This window comes from Oxyura jamaicensis, chromosome 4, assembly GCF_011077185.1.
Source record: "Oxyura jamaicensis isolate SHBP4307 breed ruddy duck chromosome 4, BPBGC_Ojam_1.0, whole genome shotgun sequence".
Taxonomy (NCBI): Eukaryota; Metazoa; Chordata; class Aves; order Anseriformes; family Anatidae; genus Oxyura; species Oxyura jamaicensis.
In genome coordinates this window covers 58,448,056-58,474,860 of record NC_048896.1, presented here as the reverse complement: position 1 = coordinate 58,474,860, position 26,805 = coordinate 58,448,056, and the positions used below count along the sequence as shown (strand labels likewise).

Below are 26,805 nucleotides of genomic sequence, written 5' to 3'. Positions count from 1 at the left end.
AACAGTATCTGAGAGAGATCTGGATGGATGGGTGTCTGCTGTTTGTTTTCCATTTTGGGGTTTTATGAGAGTGGGGAAGGTTTTTTGTTTGAAAAATGTGCTAGTGCTCAACAGTTTAACAGAGCTGTTGTGCTAAACAACTTCTTGTGTATTTCTGTATTCCACTTAATGATATTCATGAAATATTCTTAATTACTAGGAAAGTCATTGAATCCCACAGGGTTTAGATTACTTATTAAGTAAGGTTCTATCTTATTTATGTAAGTTAAAATAAAAATAAAAAAATAACCTCTGTAATTTACTAATCAATATAGTAGGAAATTATAAGCAATTTTGTATACTCATCAACTGTACATGGTAACATGTGGCTGCGATATGCCAAATCAAAATATATCTAGTCAGTATAAATAGTTCAGGAAAAGTTGCAGAGTTAAGTGCTAGCTCAGCTCAGATAGCATTTGTTGGAAACATCTCTCTCTACATATACCTTTTCACCTATCTCATTTCCCAGGAGTTACGACTAGCCAAGTTCTCAGTGAATCCTAATGCAGATCCAGAGAGTTATGTGTCAATTTGTCCTGGCTCTTAACTCCTCCATGAGTGCTGAGGAGCAAACTATAGCAATAGTAAGGTTGTTTTCCATAGAAGCATGTTGGGCTGAGAGCTTTAAGAATTGCAGGATCTAACCAGAGCTGACTTTGGGTCAAGCCATTCCGTGTTTTGATATCTAGATACTTTGTTTGCTGGAGCCTGGTTCTGAGTGCTGTGTTTTGCTGAACTTTTTAGTTTCAGCTCTGCTGTATGTTGTTTAAATGCTTTTTTATCACAAAGTTTCTTAACAAGTTCTGATAGATTTGAGATGGTTGTGTGGTACGGCTTGATGCTGCCATGGATACTGCATTATGAAGGGATCCAGATCTGTGGGTTACTGGATATAGTTTGTTTCGTAAGGATGGCTTAATTGATGACAACTGTAATCTTAATTGGAAAATTGAAAAAAAATAAAAATAAAAATAAAAAAAACATTGTGCAGATGAAAAATTTGAAAAGTGGGAGGTATACATCTTCTCATCTTACTTATTAAGAAAGTAATACATTAAATAAATATCAGCAGGTGTTATAGATTATAGGTTATACTATATGTTTTCATTCAAATGTGACTGCAAAAGATATTTTTATTTCTGAGCAGTAAATAATATATTACCTCTGCATTATGAACTGCAAATATATGCAGTACATTAGGATTTATAGTGATGGTAATATTTCTACTTATAAGGAAATATATAGGACATGATTTTACTGGTTTCAATAATATCTGAACTAAGTATAAAATGAATATAAATATATGTGTATGTAAATATATAAAAATTCAAATGTCTTGATTGACTATGTTCTATACTTGTGCATACAAAGGAAATAAACACTTCTTAGCTCTGTAGAATTGTTACAAATGAGAAACTAAATTTATTTAACTAGTCATGCTGTGTGACTGCTGGAGAAAGAGGAAGCTAAAGAAATTGTAATACTAACTTGTGTTCAACACCATCTGATAGGTAATGGAAGAAATGTGTCATATCCAGGTGGTAAAGGTGCCACTAGCAGACTTGTCTTGTAGTTTTGTTTCTGCATTGTAAGTGTAAAATGATTTTACAAAACACTAACTTTTGTGGAAAATTTTATATGAGGAAGATGTTTTCCCTCCAGGTAACTGTCCTGTATCATAGATACAAGTTGAAGCTAAGATCAGGAAAATTAGTTACTTAGTAAAGTAACCACAAAACACAAATAATTCAAGTTGTCAGGTGTTTCTTAACTTTACGTGTGTGTATTTGTCTATATAAACATGTTTATGTATATATGATTTCAGAGGAAGATGTAATACACTTTGAAAACTATATTTTTTTATAACTGAAGAAGTATTCTATCATGGTTGTTTCTTATAAAACGTTAACCATAGTTACTTTGCCCAGTGTAAAAGAAATAATCTTTGAAGAATCTGTTAGCCAGCTTCTGGGAAGTTGTACCGTGTGTGTTAAGTGCTGTTGACCAATAATTATGTAACCAAATGACTAGAAAGTAAACTTTGAGTAGACTTTTACTTGTATTTTATGAAAAGACTAATCAACATCTGGAATCTCTATGTGCACTGAAAGGTAGCATCTTCTGGGATGTGACTTTTGCTTTTCCTAACAGTTTGTAAGTTGTGCTATCAACTGGATTTTGACAAGTCTAGACTTTGGGGTAGGTTAAAAAGTCTGCCTGATATCATTGACCTTAAGTAGGAGAGAAAGAGAGAAAGTGTCTATTTATCTTTCTGAAAAGCTGTCTTTCCTAAACTGTTGTAGTTGTTTAGTATACCTTTATAGCAGCATAGAGTGCCAAAACACTACTCCCGTGACAATTTTGTTAATTATGCTAGCTAAACAGATCTATTAAGTTCCCAGGAAAAAGAAGAATCCACTAACAGAATACATGTATTTTATTTATTTATTTATGATTCGATGTTGCATTTTCACTATGTTCTTAAATCAAATGGAAGGGTGCCAGCGTATCTAAAATTTCTCTATTTCCTGTAGCTCCTGGATATTTTCTATTGTATACCATGTGAACGCTAGGAAAACCCAGCCTCTGAGTACTTAGCTTTTAAATGGCTGTAATTTTATTTTGCTAACTAGCAGAATAACCTTATCTACAGCTGTATCACAGTTAGTTTCAATCCAATTAATCTTCATCAATATTGCCACCCTTCACATCATCCTCTGGAAAACTTAAAAGGAAAATAGCTTAATTAGGAACAGCAATGGCATTTCACTTTCAGAAAGATGGAATGTTCAACTCACTGTGTTGAAACAACATTCTCTGATTAGAATAATTTATGTGGCAAACACTAAATAAATATGCATTCCAGGAAAGGGCTTTGTGTAACCAGTGTACATAGAGCTATGTTCTCTTGTGCTAATGAATTAGGAAATCGTAATTAGAAACAATATTCTTATACTCTTATGTAAGCAAGTCAATATCTTTTGGTATGAGATGTACAGGTGACACAAATTTTATTACAGAATGGAATTTGATAATGTCTATGCTGTCATGGTTGCCTTTTTGTGCTTCATATTGATTGTGTTCCCAATTATATCAATGACTTTTCTTTGGCTTTTGTGGAAGACTAAACATTTCATAATGTTCTTGACTCTTCACCCTCCATGATTATGAATACTGTCCCCATACTATACTCAGGAACTCAAAGATGAAAAGGCAACACTTTTCATTTGTAATGTTCAAGAAACATATACATCCTTTTAAACAGGGAACATGTTATACTTAATTACATTAGTAAAGAAGATGTGCAAAAGCAAAATGTTTCATCAGAAATGGATTTATGGAGAGAGATTAGATCACTTTTAAGATGCATAATATTTGATAATTGCAAGGAATTAGGGAGTGTGACATAATATTTTTATAAAATTTAGAATTTAGATTTAGATTGCCCACTGCCCTAAAACGATTATAAAAGAATATCGGGGGGTTACTATAAAATGTTTCCCTTTACAGATTTGTCTGAATGGTTCTCAGGGAGAATTCTTACCAGAAAATGACTCTGTCAAGTTCCTGGTAACCTGTTCTGTTGAACTATGGAACCCTTTCACCAAAACAAGAGAGATGATAACTAGTCTCGTCCGGTATTCTCCAAGCTCCCAGTAAGTACTATCAATATTATTCAGGTGTGCATAAAATTACTTTATTAATGCAAATCAGAACTGAGAAAGGTGTGCTATAAGTTCTTTATATGTATGTTATTTACTATTTCATCTGCTACTTGGATTTATGGTGCTTGTGGAGCCTTATGTCAAGCAGGCTGTCAGTGTACTCTCTCCCTCAGAAAAGACAGGACTGTCACCTGTTGAAATGTGGCTGGCAGAGCATGAGGACACACTTTCTCCTATCATTCCCGGGCTGTCATGAACTGGGTAGATTGATAATTAGTCTGAGAGTCCATGTTATCAAACATCCAGCCTGAAAATGAAATTCGTGTACGTAATGTTCAATATTCTTTTCTTGTATACTAACTTAGTGACATATTTTGAGAAGGAAGTCAAATTTCCTGTTTCTGTTATTAATTCTCTTTGGAGAACTGTTTTTACCCTTGCAAAGTCCAATTCTGTGAAATTATAAATTATAATAATGCAGGTCTGCAAAGTATATGGATAAGAAGAGAAGGTTTCAGGACATAGAGAACCTATAATGGAGTGCTGATTTTTCGGAGGATAAGGAGGGAAAATAAAAATAAAGATCATTATACATGTGTCTGGTCCCATTACACGTGTCACGGAATCCCATATCATATTAGTAACGCAAAGGATTTACCCTACTGAGGAGCTGAACTGGAGGAATTTGACGTGTTTTTTTTTTTTTTTTTTTTTTTTTTTAGCCTCGTATGTCATATACCAGTCCCAAAATGAAGGTGTGCACTTGTCTTCCACTTTCTTAAGAAAGCTCCTCATTTATGATTTGAAACAGCATTAGTTTTCCAAATTAAGCACTTGAAGGAAGCTGAAGGCCCAATCTGTTTCATGGAGATGGTAAGAAGGTGCTAATACAGAAATATGCCAGTAATTGGTCCAAGCTTCATACTGATGCAGAGGTAACCAAATAATACTTGATACAGGCAATGCAATAGAAAACACCACTTTCTTTTGCTATCGCTTGCAACTTCTGAAGTATTTTCTCTGTCAAGCGATGCCCATTATCTGAGATGACTCCTACTTCCATCACTTTTATGCTGCAAACTGCACAGCAAGCAAAGGTCAAAGTTAATTAGCTGGGGATGGGGGCTGTTTGTTTTCATCCTCACTAGAGCTTTTATATTTTTTTGTAATTATGAATACAGAGTAGGTAACGTTACAGACTGAATCCCCAATGAAAAAATTAATACTAAATGGAAAGCAAATCTAATGTGTTTTTTACACTGTCAAAGTTTTTATTCATTACTGGCCTGAAAGTTTAAACTGACTTCACAAGGAGACAAAGCAAACCTAATTCTTAATTTAAAGCCCTGAAAAGCTATGCTAAAACAATCATGATTTCAGTCTTTACAAGCGAGAATAGAGCTGGACAAATGTATAGAAAGCTAGAGAGAGAGGAAGTGATATAGTCATATCATTTGTCATGACGCTGTCCTTCAAATGGACGTGAACTTTTGGGAACTAATAAAGGTCCTGACGTGTGTCTCTTTCTCTCTCTCTCTCTCTCTCTCTCTCTCTCTCTTTCTATGTATATAGTGTGTGTGCGCGCATATATCCTTTCTCTGTAGTCTCTACCTGGAGGTCTTGAATATTATTCTTTCTTCAACTTTTGTTTCTGTACGGTTATTTTACAGGAACTGGGAGTCCAAGGGATCAACTTTCCAAATGTCATTATCACTGTTCAGTTACCTAGCAAGTACAAATGTGAACATCTTGAAACTAATGAGAACAGAGGATTTACAGCAATAAAATATGGGCAAGTTAATAAATGTTTCCCAGTTCTATTGCTTATTATACTTGTAATGGGTATTGTGTGCTCTTCATGATACGGTAAAAAGAATTGGTACTGCAAACAAATTTTACTAGTAATACGCATCATAATTACGGTGATGGGGTGCGATGTAAGCATACTGCTGGCTGGATTTTAAGTTCTTTGAGAAAAATCTGTGTACATGTAGTGCTGGGTGAAGCCTGGAAATTTCAGAAATATAAAAATAGTCATATATTTTAACTAACTTCACAAAAGCAAAACCCAAATGGAGCTGACTTTTTAAACACTAATAACTTATTGGCTTCAAGTGAAGGAGATCAAAGTGGTTAATATTTTAGTGATATCTGGTTTTAGTTGCAGCATTAAAAAAATGAGGTTACTTTTTATACTTAGGTGAGTAAACAAAATAGACACACCAAACAAACATTTCCCTGTTTCCTGTCAGTATGTTAAATGTTTCATAAGATTTTTTTCTCTAAATAAGAATGTGTGCATATTGGTTTTTAAATCTTGGAGCTGCCTGTAACTGATTTAAAAATAATGTCTAAATATAATCATAAGCACATTTTTCACCCAGTCCTTATTAAAGCTACACATTTCATAGCCACCAATTAGAGGTTAGTGCTGCATCCTTGACAGTTGTTTGAGAATATTTTGAAGTGGTGAAGGTGAAATGTAATTAACAGTAGATATCACATAAATGTTTCGATCAATTTAAATTAGTCACTAGTTGGCCACGTATCACAGATTGAAGTGTGATATTTAACAAGAAGAAAATTCTTATTAATAATGTGGTCCTTTGCATATTAATCCATTGTTAGACTTTGCCTTAAACGCATGCGTTGTTTGACTTGATTATGCAGTGGGTCTGAAAGCATGAAATTTATTCTTTCCCTTCTTAGTATCTTTATCTGCAACACTTAAAGATAAAAGTAGACATTAAAATCATAAGAAAGGTTTCCCTAAAGACGAAGTTGTTTCTTTAGAATGGCATGTGTGTATAAATAAGCATTCCTCTGAGTGTGTGTATAGTATACATAGTATAGGTCCTAACTGTCCTTTTTTTGATGTACTTTTTTTTGATGTACTTTTTTCAACACGGGGCTTGAGATAGAAAGTGGAAGTGGTGTTTAAATCTTTTGACAACAGTCACTTCTAGTTACTGTTTCCTTAACACATGGCTTCAGAAGGACAGACTATTTTCCACAGAAGTTCTGCCTTTTAATGACATCAAATGAGTTAATATTTACCCCATTAGTTACCCTGGTTGTACCTAATCGAGAGAGATTATCACCACATGTGGGAAAATAGATGTGCTATCCATGTGTAAAAAATATTTAGTTTATCATCTTTTGACCAAACAAACAAAACATTAATGTTCAGATGTCAATCAGGATATAATAGCTGAAATTCTTATAACTTCAGCAAGTTGTGTGCTTATATCTGGTTAATTTTCAAGGTGTCTTTTTTTTTTTTTTTTTTTTCCCCTCACTAAAAACATTGAAGCCTATCATGGACTTCTCATTTTTTAAAAGTTTTTTATTTTTCCCTAGCCTGGCAACCTATATATATGTTTTCTGAAAAAGAGTGCGTGACACTTTTAGGATGTACGTTTTTTAGGATGTACGTTTTTTACCTCAGGTGCAATTTTGCAGATACCAGAACTGAATATTAGCTGAATTTGGTTTTCTAAGACACAATCACCTGAAAGTAAATGGAGCTGGCTTAAAGGAAATTATGTCATTATTCTATTACCTAAGAAAACGTGTTGAGTTCTTCCACTTTAGAAAAACAAATATGGAAGAGCAGCACTGCTGCTTGTCTACATTTATGATATATTTCCACATTTGGTTTGAAAACAGCTATTTCGTTTAAGATTTATACCAAGTAAATAGAAAAAGTAAATATTTTATTGAATTTATTTACATTAGGTTATCTGAAAAAGTAAATAGAATTAGCTTGCTCAATTGTATGATGTTATAGGGAAGGAAAAACAAAAACTAACCAGTATATCACTCCTAGCAGTGTGTTAGACTTTCCTATTTTTGTTAAATATTCCAGAACAATGTAATCAATCAAAAAGTTTCCCATTCCACATTGAGAAATGTTACCTTTTTAAGCATTGCTAAACACTTTGACATATTTGAAAAATTGAGTCCTAGATCCTAAAGGTTATTTGTCACAGAAGAAATGCTCTCTGCATGTGAGAATGGCAAATAAAGACTGTAAAGATGATAAATCTTCAGTTGGATACCTAAGCTACTCAGATTCATAGTTCCCAACTTCATCACACACAGCTGTAGTTTAATTTGGCCTTTACTGACATATAACTACATACAATGGTGAAGTCATGGTCAGTAGATCATGTCTCAAGATGAAGCCTGATGAAGGAAACAGAGAAGAGAACAAATAGTACATAATATATTTTGAATGTAGGCCATGCTGAATCCTTATGATTATTTGTTGCTTTCATATCAGGGGATTTTTTGATTTGTATTTTTTTCTGATTGTTTTCAAAGGCACACTAAGTAAGATAAAGCAAGCCTTGAAACCATCCTCTCCCACAGTATTTAAATGATGAAATACACATGACAGGTCTGCAAAATCTTTTGCACTAAAAATGTCTGAAGAACAGTCAAAGCCACTTGTTGATATGATTAAAGCAATTTAATTCAAAAGAAACTTTCTAAAGGCTTCTTCTGACAGCTGGTAATTTCATACACTGTAGGCAATTCTATTACTTTATCCTAAATATTATTGTGAGATTACTGTGAATTCTTATAATCCATTGAAGCTCTAGGTTTTATAAAAACAAACTTTCTCTAATTGTGTATTGTGTACTGTATGTTGTGGTCATAGCATGTGGCATTGGTATGAAAGAAATAATTCAAGTTTTTGCTAACATGGAGGGGTTTTTTATTGTTGTGTCCCTTGGATTTAATAATCCAATAAGAATAATTTTAAAGTGAGAGGTAGACAAAGTGATGCTTGTAAATCTGTATAGCATTTGATTATAAACTGATTTCAGCATTTGCCTTGCTTTAAAATTCTTTCAGTAATACATAATTCTTTCTTTGTTAATAACTCTGATGTTACTATATTAGATGATAATAACGCTGATGTTACTATATTAGATAATGTCTTTATAATATTTTTCAAGGAAACTAGTTTGTATTAGAGGGCATATCAGAGAAACCCTCAGTTGTAATTTTCAACAGCCGAACACTCTAATGACAGATTAATACAGGCAAAGGAAAAGGGCCCTGACAGTTGGTTGTCAACTGTGTACATTGTGAAGCAAAAAGCTCTTGCTGCTGCACTGAATTTTGCATAAAACCATGACAGGAATTTTCTTTCCCTGTCTCTGTAAGGGAAAGGAGCTTCTACAAGAGGCCAGGTGAGAGAGGTGTTTGGATGTTTGTGAATCACGTCTACCAGTCCATACGGTTGGTAGCACGAGGACGATGGGAGGAGGACTGGAGATGCTCAGGTCATGTGCTTTGAGCTCCCACCTAACATGAAATTTTGGCCAGCCTCCTGCTGCATTGATCCTTGGTGAAACATTAGGCACTTTGGATACAAAACCATGCCAAATCATCTGCTTGTAAGGAGTGCTTCACTGTTGCTCGCTGAAGTTGCAGCCTTTGCATAATTGCACGTACTTTTCAGAGGACAGAGTATTTAATTATTTTGGTCTTTTTTTCTTAAATATGGCAGCGCAGCAGTACAAAAATAAACTGAATGAGAAAAACTCTAGACTGGTGTGAAAATTTAAGGTTCTGGAAATTTCAGATACAATGCCAAATAATGAGGAATGCTTGCACACTAACCTACTGGTAAATAATAGCTTTTACTTTTGGTTCCCTGGTATGTAAATGTCTTAAATTCTCTTGTTTTGTGTTAGTGCTATATAAGCATACTGTTATGCAAAATCTAGAGGATAAAATGTATTTTGTGACAAGGTAATAAATGTACTGTACGTCCATAAAATAGTTTAATTTATAGGCAAAAATCCATTAATGTTCAAATACCAATCAGAAAATGCCAGTGTTCTGTTTTTTTATAACTTCAGCTACTTATATGCTCTGTATGAATATTTTCATTGTTAAACCAACTCATAATCTTTGTGCAGGCCCTAAATAGTCTGAGAAATAATTACAGCTCGATACAGCTCTTGAAAGTGAAGATTGATACAGAGTTGTGTAAGGGGAAAAAATGTGACTATCAACTCTGAAGCTTATACCTTTAACTCTGGACAAAGAAAGCAATCTACTGAATTGAGTGGTCTCAATTATTTTTTATAAGAAAGCATATATTGCCTATAAAGTGAATTTTAAAATATCAATTGTTTTTATCTTATGTCATATTTGCAGCACGTAGATAGGTGATGGTAGTACAGAGCACTCTCAACATCAGACCTGAGCATGTTCCCAGGTCTTCAAATGATGCAGGGAAGATGTAATCTTTGCTAATCCCAACTCTTCCATAGATGAGTTTTTAATTAAATTATCCTGCCTGATGATCTATCCCACATCTATCCCATATATTTGTTGCCTATAAAACTAAACAGCATGTGTGGTATGGTAGGTGAAACAAACATTTTTATTAGGAAACCACATTAGAAATTAGTGTGTTAACTGGATATCCTAGTTTAATTGACAGTGTTTTAATTTACAGCTGTTGAAATTAATCTGCCATATTTGAATTTAAATCTGCATTTAAATATACTTTTTCATGAAATTGAGGCAGCAATTGCCAAAGAGAAATAGATTTTGCTAAAGTAAATGTAGAGGGATTTTTTTTTTCCCCCTTTTTAAGTCTGGGAAAGACAGAGCTCAATCCTAGCTTATCTATATAAGTTTATATAAGCCACATAGCATAAGAAGCTATTAATATTCAAGAGTTATTAGTACAAATCCCTTTATAAAACAGCCTTACTTTAGCTTTTGAGTGATATTGCAACATTGTTTTTCAATGAGACTGTCCTTGAGAGTCAACAAACTCCATTTCACTAAGAGGGTTAATTAAGGTCAAGTTTATAATGGGGTAGGAAGAGGCACGGACTGAAGCAGCCGTATATCAGATTGAGATTTCAAGGTCTCTGCAATGCATTAATAATTGTGAAGCTGGCTAATGTGGGTAGCGTAACATGTTCTATAGCAAAAAACACTGGGAGCAAACCTGAAAAATCAAATACAGTTCTTTTCACTGGTGCTTTTTTTTTTTTTTTTTTTTTTTCTTAACAGTGTTTTTCATTGGAAAACTCCTGCTAGTCAACCTTATTTTTAAGGGATTGTACCAGGTCAGAGAGCAGAGTGTTGGTCAATAAGTTTTCCTGGGTTTGTCCAGGATATGGGAAAAGCATCATCTATGTGTTGCCTGAGCTGCAGTAGGGAAGCAAGAGATCCAGATCCAGCATCTGATCTGGTTCTCTCAAGGGTGTGGTGCCCTATCAGTAATATCTATGCAAGGATTTTTTTTCCTCTTTTTTTTTTTTTTTTTTTTTGAGCATAAATCTCAAGGGGTTAGCCCCCACACATACACTTCCATGATGGTGAGGTGCCAAATGAGCAATATTCTGTCTGCGAACAAGAAAGAGCAAGTTAGGCTGGAGCCACTGGCGAGGGGCAGAGGCATCATCCTCAAGGTCAAGCAGCAGCCTCTGCAGCTCCTGCTGATGGACAACAAACTGTGTGCCAGCGTGTGTGTCTGGCCCAGCTTTGAGGAAGCAGCTTTTCTTGGAATGCATGAACCAAGCCAGTCTGGTTGCTGTGATGAGACAGCAGGGAGAGGAGAGACTACATTGATATGGAAGGGGAGAGAGGCAGAGGAAGGGGAGGGTGTGACTTTTCTGTGTATATTTTTTATCTATTATATGTAAATAAAGGGCAATGTTTTATTTTCCTCGGGATAAAGTCCCCACTAGTGCTAGGGAAGTTGTTGATCGCTTCTGTGGTGCCTTCTGTAAAATTATTTGTGCTGGCAGTATTCACAAAATGGATCTCCTAGATTTTCAGAGCAATGTTTTTAAATTCAACAAAAGTCATACAAATCTATCACTTCAGTTTCTGGAAGTGTATATTGTGTTTGTTTTTTTTTTTTTTTAGTTTTTATAGATCTGAGGTAATAAGGACAAAATTTTAACTCTTATTAAGTAAATAAATGTCATTAAAAAATACAGCTGTCAAGGAGAAATGGAATAGCACTATTGTTGAGTGGCTTACAAAGCAGTGAGAGCTTTCTCCTTCAATCAAATAGTAATTCCAAGAAGTTCAGACTATGACAGCAGCTCTAAAACAAGATGTTTAATTTCTCTTCAGGGGCATGTTAGTCACAGGCTAACATTCTTTTACATAGTGTAAAGAAAGCTTTTCAGATTCTTTTCAGCTGTCCTCACGTTACAACTCTCAATTTCACAGAGGTTTGTCCTGTCTGATTCCTGCTTAGTGGTGGTGGTGTATGCCTTGTTGGTTTAGATTTCTAAAGGGAACAATTTCTTCAAATGTTATTACATTGGATTTAAGACTTTTATTGTTCATTTAAGTTGATCGTGTAAAACATTACACAGATCAATATTATTTGTTTGTTTTTGCAGCAGAAGAGCAAAGTCAGTGAAGCTTTTACCAGCTTTACTATGGGAAACTACCAATATCCCTGGATTTAGCCTATCTTTTCTATCTGAAATCCCAGTCTTTACTCAGTTTTGAAAATTTAAATGTTCAGGAGAATAGGTATGTATAATCATCATCAAGATCTATGGGGTATTTATCTCTGTCATTAAGGAAGTGAATTGTCAGGAGACTACACCAAATTTCATAGTTTTTATTCCAAGCTGTAGAGAAACAATGGTATACTCAGACCTGGCTTCTCCTGTCTTGCAGAATGAAATCAGTGTCTTGTGCCAATCCTCAGCTGCTGCTCATTTTATTTGCCAAGCCTTTGCCCACAGTCCTAGCTTATTTCTTCAGTATTCTCTTGAGACCAATTCCTTCTCTTATTCCTTCTCTGCATGGTTAGCATTCTCTTAAATCTGGACCCTGCCCTTCCTGTGCAAGAAACCTTCTGAACCTGTCTCACTCCTGGCCCTGTCTGTCTGTAACTATGGCTGCTTCCATCTTCCTCCTGTGTGCCGGGCAGGCAGTGAGCAGGGAAGGAGAGGAGCTCTGTTTTCAGCCACAGTGCTTTGTGCCACAGTGGCATCTAGCTGCAGCAGTTACAGATAAAATACCACACGGTCCGTGCAGTTGTGGTTTGGAGCAGGTCAGTGCAGATGGGCTCTTTAGAGAATTCATCTGCCAAAATGCTGAGCATATGCAAAGTATGATCAAAGTCTTAGGATGGCTTTAACATTTTCTTTTTCCTGCATCCAGCAGAAGAGGAGCCCTTGTAGCATTAGACAATGCCAAGAGAGTTTCAAGTCTCTGCTGCAAAACTGCTAAAGCTTTTGAAGGAACTGGGTATGAAATTGTGTTTTTAAAAGTTTCACACACTAACTTAGTCTTGGAAATAGTTTTAAGATTTTTTATTATTATTATTTTTTATTTTGCTAAAGCCTTGTAAAATATCAGCACAAGGTAAATTCTCTCAAGTAAATACTGTGGACTGAGTGGTATGAGCGCTCCCTATAGAAATGAGAAAAGAAAGTTTAAGCAACTAAAAACACAGGAGAGCCATTAAAGATTTCTTCGACTGACTTTGCTTTGGTATCATTTGCCATATATTTTGTCCATGTTTATTTTATACTGTGAATTTACAGCTAGATCTTCAACCAAAGTATGTTTTACACATATTCATATTTTAGCAACAAAGCAAGCTAAGACAATAAACACATTTTTTCCTTAGGTTCAAACCTGCAAGGTTTTCTTAGCATGCCCAACTTCTGCTAATTATTGCTGACTCTGAAGAAATTATATAAACTTGTGCTTCATTTTTCCTATTGGAAAAAGTCCATTCAGATCATTTGGGCTTCTCAGCTGCATAAAGATACTGCAGGTACGTAACTATTTACAATGCTAGTTTTTACCAAACCTTGAGTGCTGTGCAAGCTTGCTATTCTTTTGTAAGTTAATCTTACTTTTCTAATGTTTTCCTTGTAATTGTGCAAGTAGATCAAAACCTGAAATCTCTTTGGGTGCAAAGGGATGTGAGATACACATGCTAGTGAAAACATTTTTACACTTAAAATAATCTCCAAGTGTTTTTTTTTTTTTTTTTTTCATTATTATTTATTTATTTTGTGTCACCTAGGTAAAACTAGAAACTTTAATAGACTATGAAGGAAAAAGTGTTTTTTATGATTCCCATGCATACTCTCCTGCTATTTATCATAGAGGATGCTGCAACACTCAACAGGGTGTTATTGTGCCGCAAAAGCTAGCCACAGGGAACTGCTACCCTGTGTGCCATGCATAGCAGGACTTTTTTCTTCAGTGTATTCTGGGGCATACACTGGGGCAGTTTCTAATGGTAATAGCCTTATCCAATTATATATATATGTGTCTGTGTGTGTTCATTTTTAATGTGGTGACAATTTTGTGACATTTGTTTGACAAACTCATGAGCTGAAGTCATGAGCTGAAGCTAGGACTGAGGAAACCTCAAAACACATTTTTTTATTGCACTGCATCCACAGAGACAGGGGGACTGAAATTGTACCTTGTCAGAACAATCCTTTGGTATTCTTAACACACAGTATTTATGTATTTCTAATTTGTTTTGCAATAGTTTAGTTTTAATTAAAATTTAAACATTATGAAATCAATGATTTAGTTTCAGGGCTCTGGAGCAGAATGAGATTTTTTAAATAAACTTTTGCATTTCTTATAGGAGGAAATTAAAGTTACAGTGTACCATACACAGTGCTTTCTTCCTTTCCTTCTTTCTTTTAATTGAAATTCTTAAATTAAGACAACATACAGCTCGGACTGGGTTAAGAGAGAAAGCTGTGTCTCTTCACTGTACTAGCCCGTGACCGACTGAATGGAGGAAGTAAGTCTATAAGAAGCAGAGAAGGGAACGGTGATGCCTCCCTCATTTTGTTTCTTCTTATGGATTTAAAAACAAAGTTGCACGGTGCTTGAATTAGCATGCCCCCTTCTGTCTGCAGGTAAGTCAGTGGCTCACTCTCATGTCAGTCGTAACAACAGGTCCTGACAAAGTAATGGAAACCAGCCAGATCTAAGTTCTCTGTTGCTTTTCTCAGCTGCACTGAATAAGCTGTGTCTTTCTGTATTCTTCCCATTCCCACCTTTATGACAAATATTTTACACAACTGCTGCCCAACTGTTCTTTCACAATTAATGCTATTTGTAGTTTATTATTTGCACAAGTTTTAAAAAGGTGGAATAAAAAATCCTATGACTTGCAGTAGGAAGTGTCACCCGATGAAGGAATTGAAACTGAATTCATTTTTATGTACAAGCCATGTAGAGAGATGGCTGTGGACTTCATGGAGCATCTGGCAATAAACTGTCTAATGGAAGCAAAAGATATGATTTTATACTCAGTGTGTTAGGAAAGTGCAGAGAATTTTGCAAACTATATGGAAATAGCCTTACCAAAAATGGTAAAAGGAAGAATTTCCATATAGTTTCCATTACATTTAAAGAATGAAAGTGTTTTTTTATTATTATTTTATTATTTTTTTTTCCCTGTGTGTTTGTTTTTATTAAATATTAAATGTGATAGTCAGGAATTTCTTCTAGAAATCATTTTCAGGGGTGTCTGTCTCCTAACTCTCATTCGTATATGCAGAGAGGTGTTTACGGGGAAGCTAGGAGAATGACTGGAGGAGGATGTTAGTCTGAGAGGAAAAAATGGAAAGTCATTTTGTGTTCTATCAAAAATACATATTGACTCCCATTTGAAAGTTACACTTAAGCTAACAAAAAAAAGACAGAACCCTTTAAACTTCATAGTTACTTATGCCTTTAGAGATATGGGTCAAGAGAAATTATTGAAGTAGGGAACAGGATGCAGACCCTTTAATGGCATTATAACAAGCTTGCATAGCCAGAGTCAGTATAAACCAGCTGTGGATTTGATACCCCCAAATTATTTATTATTTCTTGTTACCCATATATATGTTATTAGATATTAGATGGCTAGTATGTTATTAGATATTAGATGGCTAATATGTTATTAGGTATTAGATGGCTAATATCTACAGAAAGATCGTAATGGGGGCAGGCTGAGAAATAAATGAATAGTGCTATGTTAGGTTTGAAAAATTAGTTTTAAAATCATTAGTATAAAAATCTGTGGGGTGATCTCATCTAATTCAAAATAGTGGAATTAGAGGAGACCCTTTCAAAACCAGAAGTGGAAGGAAAGTTAGCAATGATTTCATAATAAAGAAGCAGACTCGTAGGAGGGAAGCAAATCACTGGAAAAAAAAATGGCAAGCTTTCAGAATAAAACCTTGATTTATATATTTGGCTACAACAGAACAAAGTAATACAAGGAGACCATAAAGTAGGAGGCTGAAAACATAGACCATACAGAGAGTGATGTTTGGTAGAGTTATATCCTTAAACATACTAGAGGAATTGGTGTTTTATATGAGTTCCTAGGGAAACATTATCTGAAGTTAAGAAACTGATCAAGTTTGCTGTTTTAATGCAGTTAAGAAATCTGCTCTTTCCCATCATTCTTTATATTCAGATTGCCACCCCTTTGCATCTCTCTCATGGCTGAGTAACACCAAGTTATCAGGATTAAGATATGAAAGTGTGCTGCTATTTCACAGCATTTTTAGCTTGGGAGTTCTTCCTGTTTGTCTTGTAGAAAGCCTAGTACTGAATGTCAAAGATTTGATGAATGCTCTTGATTAAAAAAAAAAATGCAAAACGGAACCATAAAATGTAAGTAGGGAAAAGAAGTCCTGTGTAGATTTGTTTCATCTGTGTATCAATAAGTTGCCCTCAGGGCTTCAGAAACTTCAGGATAAATACTATGGGGCCTGCGCTCCTGAGGTTATCAAATCATTGTACTGTATCACATAAGCCCAAGCACATCTTGATACACTCATAGATAAAATTATTTTCAATTTCACTATTAGTAAGCATTTTTCAAGATATTAGTCAGGGCTCAAAAGTGTGTATGTTTTTAAAAGCAAAGCTCCAAATAGTATTCAAGAGATTAAAAATCTGTGAGATCTTTCAGGATATTCAAATCTGGAGATAACTTGTTAATCTATACCATAAACAAGCAAGCAATACATCCTTCACTCTTGCCACTTTGGTATCAGACAACAGGCAGCTGTTAGTGAGGTTTCGGTTATTGCATATGTGCTTCAAAGCCAAATGTTTCCTCCTTCAGTGACCAAAGCCATTCTATGCATTCATTAACGAGTGTAATTTTAAAATCCTTTAAAGAGAAAAAGGAAAAAAAAAAAAATAGAAAAATTGGCAAACCAAATGAAAGCATCTGTATTGAAACTAACAGTAAAATTTTCATTAACTTCAGTGAAGGATTTCCTTGATGTTTTTCCTGGAATACAAAAGGTTCCTTTGAGTAGATCACCACTATTATTGCTATCAGCAAATACTGATCCTTTACCAGCAAGCATGACGGTGAAGCCTCTTGTACAGTAGTCTGGCATGGGATCTAGGTTGTGAGATGCTTGGTTCTCAGACACCAATTCAGCAAAGCCCTGAGACATGGGTTTAGCTGTTGGTACACTGGGAGTCCCAGTGGTCCTCTAAGTGGTTTACTGGACTAGGGCCAACATGATTTTTGAGCAGTGGGGCTGTGTACAGTAAACATAAAATTTTATCCTGTGTTGGTGCTGCCAAGTTTCACCTCCTGTTTGTTGACTTGTGACTCTGATGTTGTCAGTCTGCAAGCAGAAAGTAATACAAATCTTTAACTTTAGGATGCTGTTGCCTCTATGGCTCATAAAACAACGCAGCCAGAACCATCTTTGTCATCTGCCTGTCTTAATTGTTTTTCAGAGGTATAGCATACGTGTCTCGACCCATGGGAAAGCTAAGTATAGTGAATCTTTTTCAAAGAACTTTTTAAACTAATGAAACTGAGAGATATTTTAAAAATATTTCCAGCTCTCTCAAGGGAAGAGCATTTCAGCAGAAAAAAAAGTTGTTTCATGCTGCTGTTCATTTCTGATTCCTGGCCAAAAAAAGTAATTCAGTATTGCGTAGATGAGTGACTTAAAAAACTGTCAGATGGATTTTTTTTTTTATAATTATTATTTTATTTTCTTAAGGCAGACAACACACTGAACTTGTGGGACTGAGCTAGGAACAAGTTCATTAAGTTAACAAAATGAGACAGGTATGTAGCAGAACTGTCAGGTAGAGCACTGATCCAGCCCAGTGTCTTGTTAATGAAGTACTGTATTTATGTGGATAGTACTAAAGGTTTTTAAAGTGGTGAACCATTTGTGTCATTTTCTGTGATAAGAATAATGTTTTGCAAGTTATAGCTACTTATGTTCAGCGTGCCCTTTGGATGCCATAATTCAGGTTTGAATATAAGTCCTCTAAAAGAAAAGTTAATAAGTCTGATCACAAAATGATGATTTTTTTGTTTGTTTGTTTTGAAAGTTAGCAGAGAATCTGACCAGTGAGGCAATATAAATATTATCTTGAATGCTGATTTGTTTGCAGCAGTGTCTGAGGGGTAAAACTGAGCCTAGAATGTCTGACTAGAGTTCTTCTGGCTCTGAATCAACATAGTGATGAAATTTCACATTTTCAAAGAGCCTGGCCTTTTTGTTAGCTTGTTGTTGTTGTTCTTGTATGTACTACAGAATCAAAATTTTTAAGGGAAGTAAGGAAAGTAAAACTTTGAATATCAGTAAATTAAAATGAAGTATAAAAGTAGCAAGTAATAGTTATGAAGCATGAAGGAGGTCTTAAAGAGCAAGATCTTTGTTTTTGTGAGACCACAACTTGAGACTGATTTCCAATCTGAACTACTGCTGCAATTGTTGGTACAGATTTGAAAGCTAAAACCTGGACCTTTTAATTTGTGGGTTTCTTTCTTATGTATAATCGAAAGATTTATAGGTAAATCATCTCTCTGAATTTTTCCTCATAGATATATGTTTAATTAGAAAAATAAATATAATACCATATTGTTGTTATTTGTATCTTATAGAACTGTCTCTCACCAGCAAACTTTTCTATTTCAGGGTATAATGATAAGTAGCGTTTTCAGGTGATCTCAGCTAAGTGTTATGATTAATATTCTCTGTTCAATTTGGGTCCTTTCCATTTTAGTTGAAGTGGGGGGATCTGAATGGAAAACTCCAAATATTAAGTAAAGTGTTCCTAATGAAAATTATGCAAATTGCAATTGTCTACTAAATTAATTGTGTTCATTGGAATAGCATATGAAAAATGAAAGATTTCCAAATGTTAAATAATCATTCTGAAATTTTTAAAAAATTAAACATATACATGGTCATAGTCTGCTATTCACCCTGTGAAATTGCATTTGACCTCCATTTGGGTAATTGTATTATGCCTGCCTAAATTTCCATGCACAGTGATTTACAATTGAACATATTATTCTACTCCTCCTATTCTACTCTACTGCATACAGCTGCTATTTATTGCTATGTAGTTATATTTATTTAGAAGATGATCATGTTCTAGTAGCTGACTCCCATGGTTCCTATATAGATTTATTTGACAAGTGCATTTTCCAGCAAGGTAATTAATACCATGTAAACAAAAGATTATTTATATTTATGCATCATATATATTCTGATCAACTTCAGACTTCTGATGAAAGAGAGGAAAAAAACTATAGCACAAATGGAAAACGTTTGCATCCATTTCTCCATGAAAATTGCTGGGTAGTTCTTTCTAAGGATTGCACAAAGAAACATCCCATAAACTACTTTATCAGCAACAGAGAAATTTTTGTGGTGCTGGTCTACGGATCAATGCAATATGTATTGAATATAAAGATATTTCTCACTGCCTGAACAGAGGCTCAGCAGTTATCTGACATCAGTCTTCAAACATAATTGCAAGTTTAAACTCTTTGAAGAGAAAGGTATTTTATCATAGAGAAAGTAGTGTAGGCTCGTTTTTCATTTTTAATCAGGCTTTAGCTCTGTAGCTTCATTCGAAGAAGAACTCGTATCAGATGGGAATAATAGGCAGAGAGGCTAATTTAAGCCCAATAATTTGAATCCTAAGTCTACTCCTGTTAAGCATGTTGGAAAATTGATTGCTTTGTAATAGTTGATGTACAATGTCATGCAGTTGTAACAAACAGACTTCTCCCCTCTATGGACAGAGGATTATATTTTACAAAAGCATAAGAACTTGATATAAAAGAGAGATTAAGTAAGACACACAAGCTCTGAACTGTATGTAATGCCTGTTCTAACTGTGCCTGGGTTGAACAGTATGGTACTAAATAATGCATGTATGAAGTAAATGTAAGATCTGAGTGGCACTGAAACTCTGGAGACTAGTGAAAACAAACAGCATTCTGCTTCTTTTATTAGTAAATGTTTGGGCATTAGTGTGAGAGAGAAAAGTACTTTTGTTTTTGCAATACCTTTGAAACCTGCCTAACGTGCTTTGTGTCAACCTGTTAAGTAACCCTTCCTGAAAGTATAGGTAGAGGCAGGTTAGTTAAAGTAAGAACTAATCTGAGTCTATCTACCAAATATAATTCAAGCATGAGCATGTTCTAATCTTTGAAGATGTCAGGAATCCCAATGTGTTTGTTTATTTATTTATTTATTTTTATCTCCATCTCATGCATTTTCTTCTTTCAGTGAGATTGATAAAAACATCAAATTATTGTTCAACTTACAAAAGGGACTTTGTGACAGGGCTCAAGCTCGATCTTTTTTCAGCGCAGGAAGTGTATTAGTCCCAAAACTTTGAACAGTTTTGAAAAAAACAAATCAATTAAACTTTTCCTTTGATCGCACTGTTTCCTAAAACAGATATTTTTTTTAGACTTAAGGCAACCATGAAAATACAAACTTTGACACTTCAAAAACTGAGATGTGTCACTGAGAATTAGAAAACTGGTTAATGACATTAGATGTTGAACTAGAACTATTGTTTTAGGTAGAGCATAAAATGTACATCCTGAATTCCTTAATTTACTTAATTATCTCCTAATTACAGTCTAATTAATTACTAATTCATCTTAATTTCCTTTGGTAATTTCCTTATTAATTCCTACTTCAATATGTTACATTTTTATCCTTCTTCCTTTAATTGGGAAACAAACCTTGTAGTCTGTGCTGTGATATAAAGGTGCTGTTTTTTTTTTTTTTTGTGTGTGTGTGTGTGTGTTGTTCTTTACCTGCTGTGAAACATAGCTAAATGTGGCTTTGCAGAATGCATATTTCCCTTCAAAAGTCAAATGTCCATGCAGTGGCCAGTCTCACTGAGAACCCAGGAAAACAAGAACTCCTGACTTATGTTATAGATTTCTTTTTTTTTTTTTTCTTTTAAAGTAAGATTTATGTGAAGACCAAAGTATCCTGAGATTTCTTCATGAAATATAGCCATTTCAGTGTTTAAGACCTCAATTTTTACTTGATTATTGTTCCTTTTGCGTCTCATTTAAGCAGATCTTCACTGTGACTTTATTTCAGAAAGTTCTGCTTTCTTTCCCCATGTGTCGATATTTCCCATTTGCATTTCTTCTAGACATTCAGACCTGTTTGCTAACTAATCTACCTTACTAAAATAAAGAGCAACAAAAACATATATGCACATACATGTGCGCACAATAGTGAAAACCTATGCCACAGTTCAAGTTTCCTCTTCCTTGAAAAACTGCATGTTAACTAGAAGACCTAGTTCATTCCCTCTCATTGAAAGACATCAGGCTAGAGGTGTAGCTATCAAACACTTATATCTTGCATCCAAATGGGGGGAAACATTGCAAACTGAGGAAAGTGCACAGTTCAAGTGAGCTTTCACAATATAACTCAGTAACATTTTAATCAAAAAGGATTCTGTTGTTAGCACAGATGGAGGCAAAGCAATGGGAGCCTAAGCTGTCCAAGAGTAGCAGAGCCAGAAAACGAGAGGTCCTCAATTTAACAGTGTTGGCAGAGTATAGTTCCCTGTAATTGTGCAACAAGTCTGATGTTGCATACAGGGATAAGCTGGAATGGCTTCATTTTATTGTGGAAATTGTTTTTTTAGGAATAGCTTTCAGAGTTCGCACCACACCATTTTAAAATAAGTAGATTTATTATGCTTTTCAACCAGCTAGCTAAGAAAACCAATAGAAATCATAGCAGAGAAAAAAAAAATCAAGACATAGCATAAGGTAGATGGTACCTTTGTTGCATTTCTAGGAGATCTCTAAGGAAATTCAGAGTGATGCAGAAATGTTCCCCCCTCTATGTGATATTGAATAGCCATTTCTGGTTCTAACTGTGTAGATCTCAGCTTGGAGGAGAAAGAAGGAAGGGTCAAGGGAAGAGGGGGGGAGTGGCAGGGAGAGTGGTAGACATGGTATGCCTTCATTTTCAGCTTACAATAGCACAACTTAAGATGGCAACAGAGACTACTGGAGCTGTAGGTTGCTGACTTTTGCTTCATTGGTATTTATGGTGCATGAAAACTCTACCAGTATCATCTTGTCACTGCTCTGGGGGCTGCTGTTTTCACTGCAGTCAGGGCATTACCTTGAATGCAAAGTCTGCGGGCCCACCTTGTGCTGCCAGTGATGATGGGCTTAAACTAAATTGTTCAATTATAAAGCAGCTTTGAAACATCCTCCTGAGAAGATGATAACCTCTGGCAGAGGGGCAGTAACAAACAAGTTAGTCCGTAGCATTTTTAACAGCCACAGCTGCTTGCTAATTAAATGTGTATCAGGCCTGATGTATATAGCCTGAGGTGAATTAGGTGGGGGGAGCATGAGGCCTTCTGCTGGTGGGTTCTTTCTTGAGCCCTGGTCCTTTCTGTCTCTGGAGAGCAGTTAGATGACTAGGGCAGTGGCTTCTACAGGATCAAAGCTTCCAATTATATTGATCATAAAGTACATTTCCACTGCCACCTAAGTCTGGGATAGATTTTTATTTTTATTTTTTCTTCCCAGGAATATAATTTAGACTAATAACTGCTACACAAAAGCTTTCAAGGGTGGCCATGAGTGATCTGTTACTAGGGACCTATCTTAACTCGCTGACCCTGTGCTTTCATTGTCTTCTCTATTTCTTTTGGCCTTCAAATAAAATTTTATTAGAAAAATGACTGTGAAATAAGAACCTGCATTTAATTTCCCAGTTACCGTTATATTAAGGGTTCTAAGTTACTTGGGCAAGGCCTTGTTGGTTTACTACATGAACGTGTTTTTCAGCTTAGCAGTTGCAGCAGATAGTGCTAAAATCTGGAAATGTAGCCATGTTCTTTCTTTTCTGTTCATTGCAGCTAAATAGAAATCACATGTTGATTTCTGACCTCATAGTATTTAGTGATATAAACTAGTGTAGCGTATGACTAAATAATTCAGAGTCAGTGTTTTACCTTTTTTTTTTTTTTTTTCCGAAGTATTAATAGTGGTATGTGTGTCTCCACAAAGTCAGCAGCAAGCAGCAGCATTGCTGTGAAGTCCAATCAAGTCATTTCTACTTGGTGACTTCTGTTTTTGTGGATTGAGTCTTGTTAACTTGAAAATCTGAGTCCAGTTCAACAAAGAAGACAGGTAAGTGGGGGGGGGGGGGGGGGGGAAGCGACTATAAAAGCCACCTCCTCAATCATCAGAAAGCATTTAAATTTATAGTCACTGCAAATGTTGAAGATCCCTGGGCTGTAAGAGTCTGCCTTGTGTTTAAGTACTCAACAACTCAAACTTCCAAAAAGTCTCATTACTTATCTCATTGATTAACTTGAAGCACAGAGCTTGTAACAGAAGCACAGGCTTGTAACACAAACTATATCCAGGTATTTAGGTGACTAACTCGAAGTCAAAAGAAAACTGTCATAGACAAATGCATATGAAAGTACTTTCTCTTTCCAATTATATTATTCATAGAGGTAAAAAAAATAAATAGGATTCACTTCATTAACACATAGCATAACTGCATATCAATATTTAAAATAAAACATTAGAAAAGGAAATGCTGAGTTATCTTCTAGAACATAAATATCCCCTCTTATTTTTCTTACTGAAGGAGAGTGAAAACCACTATTTAACATTTTAGTGAAGTTTCCTTTCATTCAAGGAATATAGTGTTATTAATATACTTTGGTTTGTTTTACGTTTTCCCCAAAGGCAGAATACTTTGGCATCAGCAAAGGTTCTCGAGTCCTTGAATTATCCCCCTGGGCTATCTTTAAATCTAATCTCAGCCAAGCACTTACTAGTTATATGATAAAGTCAGAGATTAGGGGCCAAATTCTGTTTTCAGTTATTCCACTGAAACCCATTGAAATCAATGTGAGATTGGACTTGTGTAACAGGGAAGAATTTGGGCTACTGTCTTCAAGAGATAAGAACAGGGCCAATACAATAACAGCCTTTTCCAACAAAAACAGATTCAGACAAACTTAGTGTCATGTGATGCCCTTGATGTATATATAGAACTCTGAGGGTTCTTGTTGGACACATCTAGAAAAGTACATTTTTCTTCTCTATTTGTTAGGTAGAGAGGAGTTTAGGTAGAAAGCATCATAAATTAATTTTACAATTAAGCTTACAAAGTATTGCTGCTTTCCCGTTTTGCCTTCAAGGGCACAGTGTGGCACTGTGCAGGTAGCAATCAGAGCCCTTTCTTTGAACCACAGACACTCCCATGAAGTAGCTCATATTATAACTGTAGGTGATGAGGAGCATAGACAATCTTGACTTTGCTGCATGGTGTTTTAATATCTTGTGGAAATAACATGACGTCTTCTCTTATCCCTTCCCTTTCTGGTCTTGACTACAGCACTTCTTGAGAAATACTGATACCCAGGTTGTGTCATTGTTGAATTGATTCAATGTCTAAATCAAAGTATGTCTAATGAGTGAGTCTGGTTATGTCGAAGTAGGAAGCAGTACGCTCACCCTAAACTGTTAGGGTAAACTGTTTGTTTGGCCATGGAAGTGAATAGAATTGAATAGAAAAATGGTTTTAACTTTTTTTTTTTTTTTTTCTTTTGCTAAGCAACTCATCTGCTTCTTCCACAGACCTTGGATGTTTTTTCTTGTTTGTCAAGTCAGTGCCTCTGATTTCCCTTTAAATTTACCCATATGAGCAGCAAATTGATCCATATTGTTCCCTCCTAATGTCACCCTTCTGTGCTTCTGCACTTGCATGACTGTGGTGCTGTTTTGTCTAACAGACGTAGTCATACAGACATTCAAAATGGTGCAGTGCTGCTCTGCCTTGTTAAGCAGATATGTTGCATGCTAAAAGTAGTGGTTTTTTTTCAGTGGCACGGAGAACAATCTGTAGCATTATATCAAATATTAAAATGTTCATAAAGTATTTTTAGACACTTGGATGAAAAGGGATATGTAAATAAATGTAAGGTATTATTTTTACAGTCATTTTATTAAATAAAATGTGTCTTTAGGCATAAAATTTATGCACATGAAAAACAATACTTGACAGCCTGGAGTAATACCACAGAGTGTTGAAATGATGACAGTAACAAATAGCTCTGGAACACCAACAGAACCCATGGTATTGCATGTGTGCTCTGCAGTATGTGAACAGACTGCAACAGCTTTACAGAGGATTGTAAAGAAGTGCGTAAAACCAAGTTGCAACAGCGTCAGAAAAAATACAAAATAAAGCAAGCAGGAAAACTACAGCTGTGGCTCTATTAGAGAATAAATTTGGTAGATGGTAAAGCAGAACTTGTGTTGATTGGCATCTGACACTAACTCTTCCTTAAATTAGAAATTTATTTGGGATTTTGCTGTAGCACTGAACAGAGGAAAGAGACCCATATGAGTTTGCCAATGTGAAACAGAGGTGGCAAACCTTTTAAGGATCCACCACACTGAAAGGTTTGTTTATTCCCTTTTGTATAGATGTGCCTTTAAAATCTCATGATAGGTTTGGTTAGTTTGTGCCTATTCTCTCTCTCTCTCTCTCTCTCTCTCTCTCTCTCTCTCTCTCTCTCTCTCCCTCTCTCCCTCTCTCCCCCCCATTCTCCAATGAACTTCTGGATTTCTATAGGATATTGGTGAGTGTGAAAACGTTACCCTAACTCCTTCAAAGTGAAGGAAAAGTATTTTTCAAGGGAAGTAAAGGTTTTGCTAACAACAGTAAAGCAAATGTAGATTTGGCTGGAAAACAAGAATTCCACATGTAATACAATATTTTCCACATTTATTTTTGTTCTTGATTGGAGAGAACACTGCACCACTAAGTTCCAAATTTTCATGAAAACCCAGAAATAGGTCCCTAATTACATAGCCTGCTGATCAAGGCAATCATCTGGGTTTTGGGATGCTTGTATACGCATTCCCTTCCAATTAGCACATTCCAGATGAGGTCCCAGTAGCTGGCCTGCAATCATGCATTCAGTAAATATTTTTCTGTACAAAGTGGAAAACATAGAATAAGTAGATGATACCTTTTAATATTCTGATAGTTATTATCTATAGTTATATCGTTATTAGATGTCTGATAGTTATATGTTTAGATGTTTATATTAGATTATAGATATTCATATTAGTTACATTTTTGTTAGATGTTTGATAGTTATTAGATGTCTAAGATTTACAGCATTCAAGTGCTTGATCTGAATCTGAGATCAAAGATGTCATTTCTTTTTTTCACAGCTTTCTACTGTTGAGTCTAAATAGATTTGACTGAAATAATGCTGTGAGTTAAAATGTTGATATACCTTACGGTTGTGTTTCTTGATAATGGTCTCTGTAATATTTATCTAATTCAGGTTTATTTTGACTTTTTCGGTTTTTATGAGTAGCTTTGTTCTACATGAAAGATTTGACCAAAATCTTTAACCAAATGTGCATAAATTTCTGCTTGGCTTTAACCAGCAACTTTTGCGCTAAGTGTATGAATGGACTTCTCTTTGTTTTTGTTGTTTTAAATGCAGTGCTGTATTAACCTTATCTTTCTATTTGAAAAATGCACCCCAAAACATACTAGTTGTATGAATTACAAGTGCGGTCACATTCCTAACATATGAAAAAAGCATCACAAGAAAACTTGTATTCCTTTGGCCTGACTTCAGAAAAAAATAATGAAATTCAGAGAAGCAAAAGCTTTCAGGTATGTCACAAAAAACTAGCATGAAGGCTGTGTCCTGCTATAGAAGATTTCAGAGAGAAGGGGGAAAAACAAACAAAGAACATTCATAT

General features: G+C 35.2%; 1 long non-coding RNA gene across 2 annotated transcripts in view; it reads left to right on the top strand.

Annotated features, from left to right (window-relative positions):
* Window positions 1-26,805, top strand: part of LOC118166991 — a 144,404-nt gene that overhangs the window by 85,512 nt on the left and 32,087 nt on the right. For both annotated transcript variants that reach the window (XR_004750858.1, XR_004750857.1), the window contains 2 exons: window positions 3,553-3,722; window positions 13,357-13,506. This is a non-coding gene — a long non-coding RNA (uncharacterized LOC118166991). The remainder of the gene's footprint in view (window positions 1-3,552; window positions 3,723-13,356; window positions 13,507-26,805) is intronic.